This window comes from Vanellus vanellus, assembly GCF_965231255.1.
Source record: "Vanellus vanellus genome assembly, chromosome: 12".
Classification (NCBI taxonomy): Eukaryota; Metazoa; Chordata; class Aves; order Charadriiformes; family Charadriidae; genus Vanellus; species Vanellus vanellus.
In genome coordinates, this window is record NC_138917.1 from 19,014,151 (window position 1) to 19,032,555 (window position 18,405).

Genomic DNA, 18,405 nt, shown 5'->3' on the forward strand with positions numbered 1-18,405 from the left:
GCCAACGAAACGTAACAGTGCAGAACTGAGCAGTCAGGTGAAAGAGGATCTTTGAAAAAGGCACGGTGTTAGGAGACGGGAACCTTGCCAAATTAGTTGTTAAACAAAGCCCCCCCCTCCCCCCTCCAGATCTTTTTTTAAAGAGAAGTGTAACTTTGAGTAACTTTTCAGTGGAAGCTGCTATGCTGTGAAGAACCTGGTTACACCGAGCTGCCTTCATCTCTTCCAAGCCAAAAGGAGGTCTAAGATGACCCAGTCTGACCCCAGGTATAGCAAAAGCCACAGAAGCCCGCGAGGAATTCCTCCACCCCTCGCAGCCGTTTGTTCGAGCATATACCTCTAGAAAAACATTTCATCTTCATTCAAAATCCACTATTCCCTTTCCAATCATTTCTAATGATTCATTGCTCTTATTAAAAGCTTGCACCTTAGAGTTTGTCATTAACTGATTTTTATCTCTGTATATTGTCAACACATATTGCCTTGAAAATGTTTTGCTATGTCTGGAGTTTGAAAACAGTCATATAAAATCAACTGCTGCATTACAGATGTAAAGATTATTTTCAGGAATGCACGTTTTAGTCAACCAAATTTGAACTGAAGTTAAAGCAGTTAGAAAGTAACCGTATAGTACCAGTTAAAAAGGTAAACTATGTTTTGTCCAACATATTTGTGGGGAACATACATAGAAATCATGTGTTTATAATAACAAACACATTATTATAAACACATGATTATGCGTGGGATCCTGATAGATTCATACCGAATGCAGCAATCACCGAAGAGCCAGGAAGTCTAGTTGAAACCAACCTATTATTTGGAATATTTATAAGAAAAAAAAAGCTGTCTGCTCTGAAATTGTATTTTGTTTTCTTTTTAGCGCTACATAAACAGTATGACAGTCTTAACTATAGTATTTGATCATTTTAAGTGCCTGGATGTAAAATTTTACTCATGAGCATAACATATCCATGACAGTGCTCTACATAAGATCTATGTTATTCTGCAATACTGGTTTAACTATGTATTGCCACTTAAGCAGGCAAAAAGATTATTAGGCAATCACAAGAATTTCATTAACTACTTCAACGCCGGTACTACGGTAGTCCATATTAAGAGAAAAGAATTATATCAACGATGAGCTGTCTCGAGCTGTGGAGGCTCTTTCCCCCTTAGTTCATGGTCAGAGGAGACATCTGACAGTCCTTTAGAGGAGGGACATCACTTCAGAGCTCGGCACAGATGCCGAGAGCTCAGCTGTGGCTCAACCCCAGGCTGCTGGCACAGGGCTCACACCTGGAGCCGCACACACCTTCACCAGAGAGCTGCAGAGATTGGATCGGGGGCAAGGTGAGGATTTTGGAAACTGTGCGGCTGGCGCTTTGCCTCCTTGCACTATGCACACACCAAGCAAGTACAGGCTAACAGGGGTAAGAAAGAGTTTGACTGGAGAGTCAAACGTTTTCTCAACATATAGCAGGGCATAGCCAAGTTAACTCAAAACTTGGCAGAAAAGCAATAGGCTTCACACTCTGTCATGTCATATCATATCTACTTCTTTCTTACATGTAACTTTAAAATATTAGTGACTTCTAAGTTTGTGCATATTCCCAAATCTCTTTGTAAAGTCTTAGTCCTAATACCCGCCATGCCTCAGCTCTTATGTCGCTATTTTTCAGACCCGCATTTCAGGGAACAGCAGGTGTGAGTTCCAGGCTGAAGGCACTGCGATACGGTAGCGCTGCCGAGGATAAACCAGCCAGGGGAGGCCACTCTTTGCCTGAAAAGCAGCACCTTCCCCTTACATACCAGTTCTTTTCCAGATGTCGTACATTATTTTCTTCCCTTACACGTGGCACATAAGAGAAGCCAGGACGTACTTCCTCGTTCTTTAGCATAGGGCCAGTTAAAAGATATTGGACGCAACACCAGCTGAGCTGGAGGCTCAGTCCTTTCTGTGACTGAACTGAGTGCTTTTCGTATAGCAGTGCCCCAAGAGGAGATGCAAGCAGGGTTGCTGCTCTCAGGTTTCTGGCAGGTCAGAAAGCCTCTTGTTCTTTGTACGCCCAAGCCATCTGTGGGACAGCACCTACACTCCACAGCCTTCTCGCAAGAAGGGCCAGTGTTGAGGGAGCTGTTTAGTGTCCTGTTTTCACTCTGCACGCCTGCCAGTACTAGAGATCATCCGTACCGTTCTAGTTTTGGCACAGGGAACATCAAGAACCTCATCAGACTCCAGCAACTACCAATGCAACATCAGACAGAGAAGCGGCAGTGGCTGGGGTGGCCTCTCCTGCTGGAGGTGTTCTCCCCTCTTCACTAAAGGCAGCTCAGGAGACCATGTGTCTAAACCAGTGCTCCTGAGGCATGTGTTGGTTGAGACAGCCTCTTTGATGAGTAGAGGACAGTGTGTTCTCCAGGTAATGGAAACACTTGTACCATTCACACACCTTGACCAGATATATTTTCCTGAAATAGGCATCCTGTCACCTACTCACACCATCTCTCTCCACTCACACTGGCACGCACAAGCGGTAAGTCAAAAAGCACAGGTTTATTTTATATTATCCAGGATGTCCCTGAAATGTGAACATTATACATGACAGAACTGCACAGCTTTCCAACATGTTGAATTTTTACCACATCTTAGAGATGTAACTGCACCTGTTGAAAAGACTACACCACCAGCAGCTCCCCAACAATCCTCTTATCAACACACCACCCTCCCACATACGCCGTCTGTGCAGCTGGTCGGTGCATCCCCTGCCCTTTCATCAAGATGACCCAGGGTGCCAGTTAACTAACATTTGATAACATGATTAACTTTGGCTGAAATAACCCTGGGTGTGCTCAGGGAAACAGTTCAGTTTGCCCCCCCCCAGCAGGGGCAACAACCTCCAGGAGAGAGCAAGCAGCAAGCGTGCATGAAGCCTCCTTTACCCAGCACAGCTGCTGACAAAGGAAGCTGTATCTCTTGCCCGCTCTGAAGTTAATCCCAGCAGTTTAAAGCAGACTTGTGAAAAAAACATGAATCTGAAGTCACTCTAAAATGCTACTCCAAGGACACATTAGTTCCACTAGAGTCAAAGTATAAGCCAGACGCAATAGGTCGAGTTCTAGTCGAAGAGATTGCAGAGAAAGTAAGAGCTAATAATTCTTAATTTGGCATAACATGACATTTCCAACAGCTTCTGTCTCTCCTTCCAGTAATTGCGTCTTGGCAGTGTACATATTAAAAAAATCATAGCACAAAAGACATTTTCTGTTGGGGGTGGCAAAAAAAAAAAAAGCAAAAGCACCTTTCTTTGTAACAGTGTCACTCTGAAAACTGAAGACGCTTTCACTGAAAGGAAATATATGCCGATCAAAACACGAAAAGGACAAAACCTCATTCATTCCTTATTTGTTTAAGAATTGCTAAAAAGAAATATTTTTGCAGGAGGCTAGGGCAACAGTAATTTAGACAATAATAAATTGAGCATTGTAAGAATAACTATTCCATTGAATAAGAGAACTCTGGCAAGACACTTTTCGCATGGCATTCAACAGACATTCAAATAAATGAATGAAGTATGCAAGTTAAATTACTTCAAAAATAGACTTTCCAGCCGTTTACCATAATGACAACATTGTATAGAAAGATACAATAGCTCTTTGTAGCCTAAAAATTGTCAGTTTTATTTTACAAAGATGACTTCCAAAAGCATCTTGTCACGACAATTGAGTTTTGAGGAAAAAACAACCTGTCATTTGATAAATAGATGAAATTAACTGTCATTAAAACCACTTAAGCACTCCTCCTTCCTGTTATCCTTCTCATCTCGGCAGCAACTGATAAGAAGATTTCAGGGAGGCTCAGTCATTGATGGCAGAATCTAGAAAAGAAACAATTTTGCATACAGTTATCATTCGCATTCACAGCTTCTCGTTATTGTATTTCACTAACCTGCACTTAATTGGCTTCCTTCTGGCACTGGCATGAGCACAACGGACCATCTACTTCATACAAATCGCCACTCACTGCTGCAGCTACACCTTATACCATGAAAATATTGGAGTGGCTGCATCCTATCATGTTATTACTCCATACAAATGGAACATTAACAAGGTCCTGTTACCCACCAACTACGAATTCCTAACGCCAGCCAGTGCATTAGCCAGTAGGAATCAGACATTGTTCATTATCATGCAGTTCATTACTTACAGGACATGGCTGAACCTGAAACTGGTAGACTTCTCTGTAACTTCTGGAAAATAAACCGCTTGTCCATGGAAACATACCACCAAAATAAGTGAAGGACCAGATACAACAGTTACAACAGAATTAGCAAAGAGGAAAACTACAACTGCATGTTTTCCCCAAAACCATTATCCAAGATTTTGTTTGGCTAAGCAAGCAGCTTCTTCAAGAGGAAAGGAGGGCATGGATTGGTCAAAGAAACAGACCTGAGCCTTGCGTACCAGACTGGCTGCCATGCGTCCCTGGAAGGCTGTGCGCATTGCAACCCCACCTCCAACACACAAAATAATTAATTGTAGTCCCACATTAAAGCTATCATGGCACACCTCCACCTTGGCAGATTTCTAGCTGGCTTTAATCTTTTCCATCTTCCACATGCCAGGTTCCTCACACCAACTGGCCCTCAGTGACAGCCGAGTTATTCATGCCATACACCCTGATGCAAACGGGTTTTTGCCCTTTCTTCCACCTTTCGCTAGACTACGTTGCCATTTAGTCACTGCGCTGACGTAAGAACTACACTTTCTTCTACCACACTGCAGCTTAACATCTACTGATGTGACAACTGGAAGCAAGGGTCTTCATTCCTACAGGAACGTAGCTGCCTTTTTGGTTAGCAACTTGCATCCTTTTTCACACCGAGGACAGAGCATATGGTCCTTCGAAGGGACATCAAAATAAATATGACAGGTCAGTGCAATCATCATACTGAATGAATTCAAATGATGCCATATCTAAAATGAAATGTGTGCACATAATAAGGATTCAAATGACCAAAAAAAAAAAAAAAAAAAAAAATATCCCTTACCCTTTATCCCTTCCTGAATTATTTATGAATTCTGCAACTCCAGCTGTTGCCACCAGCCCAAGGACATTACTTCATTTTGGGAATGACACTTCATATTAAAAGATAAGTTAACAAAAACCAAAAAAAGGACAATGTGGACCATCATTTAAAGGCCACAGCAAAGCATAATACATCTTTTCCCAGAATTTACAAAGGAAAATAATCAACAATCAATTCAGTTCATGTTTCTCAACTTGTCTCCATAATTCCAGACACAGATTTCAACACTTATGCATTAAGTCAGCCAATGCCTTTTTAACCGTTGCAGTTAGGCAAGACTCTCAAAGTGTCTTGGATCCTCCTCGTACTTTTTTAGGGTAATCTCCCCCTAACAGTTCACCATAAACCATATGCCACCATACCGACGACTCTGCTATACTATCAGTGCTCAAGTTAGTGAAAGCTTTTAGTACATAATATGGTCATTCCAAGAAAATGTGAATATTCTCCATATATGGAATTGCTTTTGATAAAAGCAATTATTTGCTCATAAATTAAAACAAAAAGAAACAGCAATTTCAATATGTGTAGTTTAGGGCACAAAGAATTGGTTTCAACTAACCGTGACATTTAGATGAGCAAATTCTACATAGTGCTGTCTGCCCACTTACAGACTGCTCTGATTCAGGTTCCATCACATATTAGTGCTCAGATTTCAAACAAACAAATTAGGGGGGAAGGCTTAGCCAGTAAGCACAATTTCTGTTGCCTACATTTACATGCCCTCCTCCTTCCCACACCCCTTCCATCAACTAAAACAAGTTCGTAGTTTATCTAGAGAGCAGAGAACAATAGTTTATCTATAGAGCAGAGAACACAGATTGAATAAATGGGGGGGTGGGGGTGGAAATCAACCATTGGTTTTCGTTGCCACCTTATTCATAGTGGAATCTGACAATTAAATAGTTATAGAGATCTGAACTGTTACACAAAAACACCCACAGCATTAACATTGCACCACCTTCCCACTACAAGAACACACTGAGACACTTTCTTCATGTCAGGCCTAAAATGAACTGAAATGTGTCAAAATTTGCAAGCCCCCAAGTTTCAAGGGACATATGACCCTTAAATATTAGCCCTTCATGATTTACCAACAGCCTCTTTTCTACCACAAAGATTACTCTGTTCTTACCCGTGACCTTCATTTCACAGTGTTTTCTGCTTTTACTTTTACATAACTGAACAGCAATTGGGTTTATGTTCTGTTCCTAGGAGATCTCAAATGCCACAAGAACTTTTAACAGATTAATGATTTGGGGTTGTTGCTTGTTTTGCGGGTTTTTTTTTTCTCCTCCATAGTCACCTGAATGTGGACTAGCATTTGTAGCCGTTCTAACACTAAAAGGAGATGCGTGAATAAACTTAAGAGCTTCCAGGATACCATCACCAGAAATCTCCGGTATCACCCACAAAGCTTGCAAGCCATTTGTCAGCTTCCTGCGGCTGAGAATGCACCATCTGCCATTAGCACCAAGCACAGTTCAGGTGTGACCCAGAATGCCAGACAGGTGGGTATTTAATAAGCAAACTCATCTTTGGGAAAGGCAGCAAAGCAAGAGATGTTACCTGTCTTGCAAGTGAAACAAGCCAATGGCCTGCAAGCAGAGCCCGCTTTGGTTTAGCTGTCAGCAGTACCTCCAGCAGTACCCACTTTTGTTCAGTTTGGTACCACCGAGCTCACGCAGTGTTATTCAGGAAAAGGAGATCTAGTCAAAACAAACGTTTATTTGCCCTTCGGTCTGCATCAGAACTGGCACCCAGCCCTGAACAGTCTCTCTTCCTCGCCACTGTGGGAAAGCTACCAAAAGAGGACCTTCCCTTCCCACCTCCTGCTGCTGGCCACAGAAACAAAAGGTACACAAACAAAGAGAACAGGCAGAGAACTTGGGATGTGTAGAATACCACTGCACACTTAAATGTTACCCTTTGAACCTTAATCTCCCAGAGCCCCAAATTCTCTGGTTGTCACTGCTATATATTTGAGGTTATTACTCCTTCACCATTAACAATTCTCCAATATTTTGCAAACCGCAGGCGTTAGGCACAAGCTCTCTCAAAACTACAATTACTTACAGCTGCAACCTGCTCAAATGTACATCACATTACTTTTTTCTGAAAATTAACAAATTAAAAACAAGATCATATCTCACATTCCAGGGTTGCCATTTAGCTCTCAATGCCACAGGTTCTCAAGTGCCTCCTCAAATACTTTCTAGCTGTACTAAAGGAATGACATTTGGAAAAATCACCTGTGTGCTGATAGGAAAACATCCTTCTGAAGATTTTCACAAGCTAGTTGGATGCAATTGAAGTCAGTCCTCAGAAAATAAGGAAAGTCATCTTCATGCCCAAACGTGCTCCCTAAATGCTTCTGGCTATGACATTATTTCATAATTGACACATTATACACAAACACCTCAAGAAAATATCTTTTTGCGTATGTCTGGATTACACAGCCATTTATACCCAGTACTCTTGCAGATCCTTCCCAATGTTGCACAATGCTCTTGAATACAAATGACAAATTGATCCTTTCAGATGATAATTTTTTTTTAGTGTTCGATATTTTTAATGTTAAAAAAAATTGTACCTCAACATGGTCTTTAATCTAATCCTTACCCTGAACAATTGAAGTACATCCGTATTAATCTATTAGATTCTTTTCCACACCACACCTATGGCACTGCATAAATTACTGTAATTTAAATGAATTACTGCTTGAAAATTCTCATTTGGTAAGAAACACGCAGTGTTACAAGACACTGGAAAGAAGAATGTGCACCATGGTAACTAAGTTTTATAACATAGTATATCTGGGTTCTCATAAGCCAGCTATTCTAAATCGTTAAAGGACAGGAATATTAGACCGATCACATAGAACACACATCAATATGTCCAAGAAGTCAATAATATGAAATTAAATCTACAGTTTATTTAGATACATTTCCATGCCCACATATGCAGAATCCACTTTAAAAACGCCATTAGGCTGGCTGAACAATCTTATTGCAAAAGACATTAACACCAATAGTAATTCTATCTCTGCCCTGGATAACTTGCATTTTTCTCTTTAAACATCTGATCTGCTGAAACACATTAAAGAAAAAGAACTGGGGGGGGAAGAAAAAACACAGAAAAAAACTCAAGTTCTTTTGTTACATTATTCCACATATTACTACCATTTAAGGATGACTCGTTTAAGACTGCACATTTCAACTACCTAACAGTAAAGAATGAAAAGCTTCTTGCTACAAGCTAAAAAGAAAGTCTTTACTATGCTCCTTGAAGAGCTCATTTTCACATTACTCAGGCTTCATTATGCTGAATCAATATTCGTTTAGTCACTGGGGTTATTGACATATTTTAAAATAAAAGTATACCCTTCAGCTACTGCACTCATTACGGGTAATTTGTCTTGTCAGGGAGCAGGGAATATTATCCCAGTCTTTCAGGGGCTGACAGCCCATGGAAATACCTCCCCTTGGTTACAACTGTAAATAATTTTAAGGTAAAATATTGAAAAATCAATGACTGTTTCCTGCAATCTGTCACAAACAAATCAATCATAATCTGCACAGCCAGAGAGTATGATTTGAAGGAGATGAGAGCAGATGTAATTCTTGGCTGGAATCTCTCATTTCAAAATCACTTCACATAATGGTGTCATCATTTAAACACTTAGCAGTCACTGCAACTGCCACTCATAACATCTAGTTGGACAAAACCGCAAGGAAGAGGAGGAGAAATGCCATTGCTGTTATGTAAACAAACACTTTATTTAAATGGTTGCAACATTAGCAAATCTCACAGAACAGCTAAGCTTGTCTCTCTACGAAAGTCCAAGACGCTTTTCTTTCTCAATGGAAGACTGTCTATAAACTAGCCTCTTGCAAAGCGTTTTAAAACAAAACTAGGCTTCACAAAAGGTGAGCAATAATATCTGGTACTAAAACTATTTCTAAAAGTATTTCAATTTCATTCACTCCAAATTGTTTGTAACAGAATTACGCGTCAAATTCTCAAGAGATTAAGAAAGCAGAATTGTCTCAGGTACCTTTGTCTTTTTAAGAACAATAAGGATTTTGATGCTTCTGTCCTCTACATATTACATTTCACATCTAATTTTCATTAAGCACACACCAACTCACCTTTAGCATAGGTAACCACTGCAGAGTACAGGGGAAAGAAAGTCACAACCTACACAAATTAATTGATAATACATTTTCAACTTGCACTCAAAGAGATTAACTGTTGTATATGGAATTACATTTGTATAAAGGATCAATTTATACATAAAGAATTAACTACTGTGCAGTCAAAATGCTATAAACTGATCTTCGTAAACGTGAATCATTTGTGTAAAACTAATCTATTTTTATAGAGTAACACTAATGCTCAGACTGAAATTATCACCTCATTTGTCCCCCAACCTCACCCCAGACTACATTTTCACCCTGACACTATACAGTGTTCGAGACACTTCTGTGCAGATCAGTCAAGACAAAAAAGCAGCAGAGAGGATGAAATTGTTGTGCAACTACAACCCTGGGCCTAAGCCTGCATTCCTTGCGCAAACAAAATTCACAAATGCTCATGGAGTGTTTCACTCTGGAGTCTATAATTTGAGCTCTTAATCTTTAATGTGCAGAGCCCGTTATCACATATTCATTTTAATCACATTAAACTCACCAACTCATATTTCTGAATATTTATCTCACAACTGTGAGACTAAGAAAAAAAAAATGCAATCAAGAAGATGAAATTATTTTCTCTTTTCTTGCAAAAAAAAAAAAATCCCTTAATACTGTTTTTAAAAATTAAAGAATAGGGCATATTGTACATCTAAGTAAACCTCTCCAAGGTTTGCCTTCCTTTAAAGCAGGCATTAAGTCTCTTTATCTTCTACATGGAAAATACACATCACTAACTCTTTATTGATACCCATCAAAACCACTATTGTTCGTAGCAGCTGGACAGATTCTCTTTCTTCGCAAAATAAACTATTAAAAAAAAAAAGAAACCAAAGTCTTAGCCCAGAAGAAACAGTTACCACCTTAGAGGCTAAGTGCAGGAAAACTGCAAACACCAGCCGTGAAGTGAATCAGCTTATCCTGGGGAAAGGCTACGCCATTGTGAAAGGAAGCGGGAGGAGGCAGAAGGTGAGTAATTGCTAAAAACAAGAGTCGCTCCTACAAATGAGTTGCAGTACCTCACTTTTTCCCTGGATCAGATCTATAATGAAGCTATCCGATAGAGAGACAGCCTCAGGCTCATCAGCCCTTTTAAGTCTCCTCCCTGGCCAACCGACACTCGCAGAGGGAAGACCCAGCTTACTACATTGAGCCATTCTGGGAGGGAGAAGCGGTGTGCCATACTGAACGTGTCGGCATCTTTCCCCAGTGCCATTCCCCTGAGCCAGGTTATTATTTCTCATGACAATCGCCTAATTAGGTGGGTCAAGAATCACAGAAGACAGAAGAGATCCATTCTTCCTACGTGCCACGTCTCCTATTTGTAAAAATAAAGGCCGTGACTCTTCCCCTCTATTGTAAGGCACTTAATAAATGTTAATTATTATTAAGTCAGACACATCTCCCAGACAACACTGTCAGACCTTTTCTTGCAATATTTGAGAACTACTGGGCTCAGGAGGGAGCTCCCGCAAGTTCCAGACAGAAAGAGACTCGCAAATCCCATCCTTAGATGCAAGAGGTTACAGCGGGCTGCGCCACAGCAGACATTTCACAACCGCTCCCCAACAAGGGAAGTCCTAAGAAGAAAGAGCAGCACATGCTGTGGCACTACGGATGTTTATGGAGAGTTCATGGGTCAGCACGATGAGTGCTATTTTCTGCTGGACAAAGCATTAAGATGCTGTAACAGCTGAGGACTGTGAAGTCTTTCTGGTTAAGAAGTTGAACTGGCTTCAGTTTCTCGAATAAAAAGGTATTTTCTCCACTGCATCTTTCTCAAGAAACAAAAGAACTATAGGTTATGAAAGAGCTGAAAAAAGAAAAGACACTGGCTTAAAAAAAACCAACTAATAGTATTTCCTCTAGTACCTACCTTTTCGGTTTACTGCTCTCACTCATAATGTTCATTTAAGCCTCTAGTTCATTTATGTTCATTTATTTAATGCAGCTGCACATGATCACTGGACAGTAAAGCAGTGCAATATTACACCATGCTATATTACTGATATTACACTATTATCAATACTCTACCTAATGAAGTTTATAAAGTCTTCGTGTTTAGGTGTTATGGAAAGAAGAATCCTGCTTTGAAATAGCTCCTGCATTCCAACTCTGTTCCTCCTTTCTTCAGCATTGCTTAGACCAGTCCCACTGAGCTCATCTGGAGAGGACAAAAAGGAAAGAAAAAAAGAGCACGCTTATTACAATGGTAGTCATCTGCACCACATGATTTTCTTAACAGAAACAGGACTACAGCCGATGTATCTGGAAATATTAGTTCTGCATTTTGTTAGAGACAGAACCCAGTACCGCAAAGGAAAGTGCCACTACTGTAGTGCCTTACTTAATGAATCATAAGATACAAGATACACAAAACAAATTACTTACCATTAACTCTGAATAGGACTTAATATGGTTAAGAAGAGCTGCAAGCCCAGACACATTCTGGCTTTGTACATCTCTTCCTGTACTCGGGCAGGTACAGGATAGGATGGACTGCTGGATTCGTTTTCCCCATCATGGACCTCACTGCTGCTGCTCTTGGGTGCATTCTATAAATGCAAAAAATGGACATACAGAGAACGGGGAAATGGAACAAAAAGATAGTATTTGTCACTAATTTAGACAGCAGGTTTCTCTTACAAACGAGGATTACAGACTGAACAATGCAAGGGTTTCTTCACCCATTGAACTAGCATGTTTGTTAAATCCCACAGACACTACGTTAGGACCACATCCCACTGGATAGTGTTCAAGTCTGTTTTCTGAGAAGTGCACCATAAACGGGTGCCTATGGAAATCAAAGATCTGTGGAATATGGAAATTCAATGGCATTTAGCTAATGAATCAGTAACAGCATTAATAACTTGCTTTTGCTCAAAAGCACAACGGTGTAATTAATTATATGAGTACGGAGGGCAATTTAAATCTGAACGTTTCTGAGAAAAGCAGAGGGTTCCAGTTAGGTAAACAGAGGCACAGAGGTTACATGAACAAATCCAGGTCATAGGATGTGCCAGAACCTGAACGAGAAAAAGATTCAAGACTCCTAGTCCCTTCCCTACTACCAAGTCTTGCCATCACCTTCTCAGTCAGTATAAAAGTCTCTCAGCCCTTCTACAGCCTCCTCTCAGACAATTATCTGGGCGACATCGGTTTAAGTTTTACACAGGTACATGGTAGCACAGTTTATACCACAGAGAATATCAGCTGAATTTTAACTGTAGCAAGAAATTAAATACTGAAATAAACTTAAGAAAAAGCAAAGAGCAAAAAGTTCCTTAAAAATAACTTTCAAAACCTAGCTCTACAGAGCTGTCCTCTCCCCAGGAGACATCACGGACCCTAATGCCTACAGAAGCTGGGAGAGCGTAAGGTCCTCCCTAGACAACAGCCAGGAATTCTGCACAAAGTAATTCCTGCACCATTAATATCATAAAGAAGTTGTAGGCACCTTTTTATAATGACAGAGTATTCTTAATAAAAGCTTCAAGCAGGTTTTATAGCTGCATATTATCCAATGAAACCAGTAATAAACAGCACTGTAGCGTTATTTAGTGCAACTCCAATACGCCAGGAGTCGCAACCTCAGTTTTATTTATCACACGGGCTAAAATGTTAGTTCTTGGCTTTACAGTAGCAGCCAAGCCTGTAACTATTTTATCCTAGCACACTGCCATCTGGATATTGATACTGTGCTACGGGATATGAAAGAAGAGCATAGTTACCTAATACAGCTTAATTGAAAACAGAGGACCTACATATTATACCATGCATTATTCTATACAAAATTACATTTGAAGGGCATGAAAAGTTCTGTAGATGTCAGCAGAGAATATTTCAGAGGTAAACGCTGGGTTCTTGATCTGCAATAGAAATGCTGAGAAATACCGTGAAAAAGCTGTGCTTATGAAAAGAAAAAGCTAGTTTTCACTCTGTTGTGGAAAAAAAATTAGCTCAGGAAGATGCACCTCCTTCAGGAAAAGCAGGAGAGTGATCAGTCACGAGTTTATTAGTACAGCAAGGTCTCTGTTATGATGATCCGTGTTCACCTTGAAAGGTCCAACTGGCTTGCTCCCCCCCCTCCAAACAATGATTTATATTAAAAAAAAAAAAAAAGATTATGATTCTGGCTCTACAAATACATTCACTTTAATCTGCAGAAAACAGCTTCACGAATCATTTGCATCTGCATTATTCACATTAAGGAAGAGAAACTAAAAAGCTGTAATATTAATAAAAATCTGAAATTATGACCTGTTAAAAAGAATTCTTTGGGTGTAAGGCTAGAAAGGCTACCTGGCTTTACGTTTCTCCTCAGAGAGGTAATGCTGAGGTCTCGCAAATACCGGTCATAAGGACTGCAAATATATGTAACTGAAGTAGATAAAGCACAAAGCCTTTTGAACACGACACTGCTATTAAGTCACCCACCTCTAACACCCACACTGGAGGCCAGATTCCAGCTACGGGCGCTCTCACCACACTGCAGCGCCAGCCGTCAAAAGGGAATTTGCCACCGTATGGAAAGCTACAGGCACATGCACATCCCATAAAACAGCACGGGGAGCCACAGCCACCCTTCCCGCTGAGGTGCTCCTCTTTCACAATAAGGAGCCAACTAAGAGTCGATGTGGCTTGCTTTAAGTAAAAAACTTGTTTAGACATGAAAGAGAGCAGTTTTTCATTTTTTCCACTAAAGTCAGCGATTAGGAGAGTTTTATTTTCTGCATGTGCCCATAGAACTGTAAGCAAAATAAACTCTAAAGACTGTCTTAACTTAGTCCGTATTATGCCAACAAATTCAAGCAAATCGCACTATTTAAGTTAATTACAGGAAACTTCAAGGAAACTGAAATACAGATTCGGCTTCTCCCATGATATGGTCAAGATCTGTGGAGTTACGTGTTCAATACAATAACTATGTGCTTAAAAGGCTTGCCAGCTGCACTTCTCTGTATGGTTTTATTCCACACACTAAACAGGTTTGCCGATGCAATTTAAAAAAGGACCGAGACTGATAATCAGGTTTCTTTTAGCAGACAAAAAGCGATTTTTACATAGAAAGGCTTGTAGAGGAAAAACAAAAGTATACCTGAGCTACCTCATACCCAATCGCTAGACACGGGAAAGAAGTGTTATTCTAGGTGTTCGCGAGTTTACACCTCACTCTCAGACCGCAAAGGCAGAGAGTGCTAACAAGTAGAATCTCGGGTAAAGTGCGTGCAGGCAGCAGAAACAACAGAGAAGTTAAGGGTGGCTTGCAGAGCTCTTCCCGAGATCATTCACCTAGGCTAAGAGCCACCAGCCACCAGCACTGCCACGGCAAGTACTGACCCTGCAACGCCCCGCACTTCATCTTAGGGAAGCCAGCAGCAACACGCACGCGACTTAAGCATCTGCAGGAAAGCGCCCCTAAGTTTTACTGCCGAGGCTTCAGCCAATATTTTAGATGCATTGTTTTAGCTCTTGCTCAGCTAATAATGTATTGATTTAACATAGAAAAACACAAGCCCCTCCCTCCTCTTTGCACGCTAATTAGTTTTACTTCCACGGTAGTATACAGGTGGGAAAAGGAAATTTTTTTCTCTTCATGCATAATTAAGAAGATAAATATTCTTTTTTTCCTGTTATTAGTATGAGTTGTTAGTACTTTTAAATACCCTGTATAAAACCTGTCTTAGCATATGTTTCCAGCACCAATTTCCACTACCATCTGAGTCTTAGTATTTTGTTTATAGGGACAGCTTTAAACAGAACAGAGTAACTGGGGATGCGGGGAGAGGGGGAATTTTTTCTTTTTTTAATGTATTTCATTTTTAAAGGGGATTCCCTTGAACATCACATACAGATTTCTTGGTAATATATTCACAAATCGAAGTGTAGAAACAAATTATTCAGTAAGTGTTTAAGGTCAGGTATTCTGATAAAGAAATATCAAAAAGGTTTTGAGAAAACAGCCTCCTTCTCATCTACCCCTGTAAAAAGAAAAAAAAAAAAAGTTGAAATGATCTCCTAATGCATCTCCCTTCATAATTCATGCCGAAAGATGACATTTTCTCAGGATCTTAATTAAGATAATGATGAACACCTGTGTCGGCATTCTTTGGCAAGACAGCATTATCCATCATAATCTTTTAAGTACTCTCAAAAAACCCCAACAAAATCGTATGTATGACGGAACCAATCTGTTGCCTCTCCTTGCACTAAGTTTTACATCTCAGACACACACAAAACGATTAGATCTTTAAAGACTGCAATAAAAGCAGGATCGTTAGATTTTAAAGTTTCAACAGAAAGTAGCTATTAAAGTAATTAAATTAAGGTGTATTATATCCAAGATACCCAAGTTTAACTCCATCCACTACAAGCCACTTGGAACCGAACCACTTTGTTAGAGCCTACCAGTGGCTGTACTTTTAAAATATAATTTACTATTATTTGCAAGATCACCCTGCTTCTTTTTCCCCCTCCTGGAAAGAACATATTCACAGCTGATCCCTATTATATGTTCATGCACTAATTTATTAAGCTATTTTATGCTGTACCACATATGTTTGCACACTCTAAATGAAATTATGCAAATGAAACCAGAGTAGAAAAACAAATATGCAAGTTCAAATATTGCTACATTTTGGGTCATGACATTTTGTGCAGTCATCTCAAATCCAAGTTCCCTGAACGTCAAAAACGCTACTGGAGTCCAGCAACTAAAGTAAACAAAGACCATTCTAAACAGCTTTGCAGGACCAGCCCATCAGACTGAAGGCTGTAAAAATAGTGACTTTAATTACTTATTTATATAAGCTGACTTTAAATTCACAAGTCTTTAATTTAAAGAAAATGAAGAGCGCACAGCCAGCCTATAAATCCTACCCATTGTTAAGTAAGAACTGAATAATAAATGTTTCTTCTATTGCACTAACAGTTTAGTTTCCAGGAAATTATGACAACAAACACATAAAGTATAAAATTTTTAATCTTATTCCACTGACGGCTGCAAAGCAAATGCCTGATGCTGAGAACTTATCCATACCTTCAAATATACATACCTTCAGTAAAAACGAAGAGAAGACACAAATGTATCCTCAAACCCCCCATTTGTTAGTAGAACTGATAGAACTGCATAAACAAAAGTCATGAGACAAACTTCTCATTTCCCTTTAATCAAAGAGCTGAAAAGTCCTGCAAAGCAGATTAGTCTTAGGCTTTCAATTTTTAATATGCTTCCATCAGAGGGAAAAAGTTGCTGTGACTAGTCATTCAACTAGAGCTATCAATGTGCAAATAAAGCAGAAAATAGAGACATCCTTAAGAAATGAGTCTCAAATTTGATATAAAGTGAAGGTGACAACCACAGCAATAGAACTATAAACTAAATGTTTCAATATCTCGATGAATTATCTACAGTTCTTTTAAAACTGCAAAGAATATAATAGTGGTATAATGTAGTGAGAATGTTAGTTTGATAGACACTTAGAATCCTGGTGCCATAAGAATCCTATCGCTACCGTTTATTAATCAGCTCTAGTATTATGTTGCAATGCATGAAAGTATGCATGAACTCACCACAGTTTCCAAAATGCACGCCTACAGAAGCAAGATTAGCAGAACATCAGAAATAAAGAGGGTAATTTTACATGACATTAACCTTACCTCCTCCTCAAGAAAGTCTGATGCCGTGGAAAAACGGTTAAAACTTCTGCTTCTCCCTGCAAAGAAATAGGCAAGGAAATGCAGTTACTCATTCTACTTGCATATAAAACGATTGTTAAATGTATAAAACTTTACCAGATGATATCTCTACTCCTCGAACAAGGGATATTGTCAAAGGATTATGACAGAAGCGCTTTTGAGTGGAAAAAGAAATGCGGTGCTTCAGAGCGATAGCTAAAATTAACCCAGGGACAAACATCAGTGACACCGTGCAGCTGAAAACTGATGAAAGTGCACACCTGTGTGGATTGAGCATGTAAGAGAGCGTGCGATCCGGTGCGAGACCCTTCCCGCTTACCGGGGCACAACCCACATGGATTTTAAAGAGACGAAACACCGTACGCTTCCACATTAAAAAAAAAAAAAATAAAAATTAAGAAATGGGAAAAGAAGAGAAAGGAGGTAAACGCCAGACAAAGCGCTACCCGACAGCAGCCCCGAGGAGGGTGCCGAGACCCAACTCGCCCCCCCGAGCTTCCCGTACGCCGCTCCCGCGCTCGCCGCCTCACTGCGGGGCCGGGCGCGGCAGCGCCCTCCGCCACGCCGCGGGGGAACACCGGCCCCCGGACGGCGGGCGACAGCGGGTCCAGCGCCAACGCCCCCCCGGCAGCTCCCGCCCGCCGGGCCGGGCCGGGCCGCCGCCCCCGCGCAGGGCGGCGCTGAGACCCGCCCGGCAGGGGGCGCCCCAACGCGGCGGGGCAGCGCCGCCACCAGCGCCCGCGGCCCCGACGTGCCGCCGCGCGGCGGGAGAGGCTGCCGCCCCGCTTCCTCACCTCGCCGGCCACGGCCCGGCCCGCCCCACCCGCAACCGCCACGGGCCGGGCCGGGAGGCGGCCCCCTCGGCCCGCAGCTCCTCCGCACGCCGTTCTGTCAGCGCCGCTTCCGGACTCCCCAGCAACCGCACCGCCTGCCACCGCCCCTCCACACCCCCTCCTCTCCGCGCTGAAGGACAGTTCCCCAGGCCAATCGGAGAAGGGGAGGACCCACCGCCGGCGGGAGGGCAGCCAACCACGCGCCGGGAGGGGTGGGGGCGGGACTGGCGGGCCCGCGGCCTGCTGGGTCGTGTAGTGCGGGCCGCGCCCGCCCCGCCGCCCCCGACCCTACCGTGATCCCCCCCGGAGACACCGGGGGGAGTGCGCCCTGCCCGTCACATCCCTGCCCGCCGAGGCGCCGCTAGCCCCCGGCCCGGCCCGGCCCTGCCCACCGTCCCCGGCTCTGCAGCGGGGCTGCTCGGGAAGGCTCAGCCTGTGCCCCGCCGTTTAGCTGGGGGGCTGTGGCCGCCGCCGGCGGGACGGAGCCCCGGAGAGAGAGAGGGAGGGAGGAAGGAAGGGAGGGGAGCGGGGCGGTGTCGGTATCGCCTCCTCGGCGACCCGGAGAGCTCCTGCCCGTTTTAAAACACACACACA

The 18,405-nt window shown here is 41.9% G+C and overlaps 1 long non-coding RNA gene across 2 annotated transcripts; it reads right to left on the bottom strand.

Moving 5' to 3' along the window:
* Window positions 1-3,680: 3,680 nt before the first annotated feature.
* On the bottom strand, window positions 3,681-17,863 carry LOC309676717. Of its 2 annotated transcripts, none has more exons than XR_014269621.1 (5): window positions 17,773-17,863; window positions 16,940-16,995; window positions 11,672-11,835; window positions 11,315-11,444; window positions 3,681-3,875 (listed from the first exon to the last, which is right to left on the bottom strand). It is a non-coding gene; the product is annotated as an uncharacterized lncRNA (long non-coding RNA). The 2 variants fall into 2 exon arrangements; XR_014269622.1 differs by lacking the exon at window positions 17,773-17,863 and adding an exon at window positions 17,239-17,335.
* Window positions 17,864-18,405: the final 542 nt, after the last annotated feature.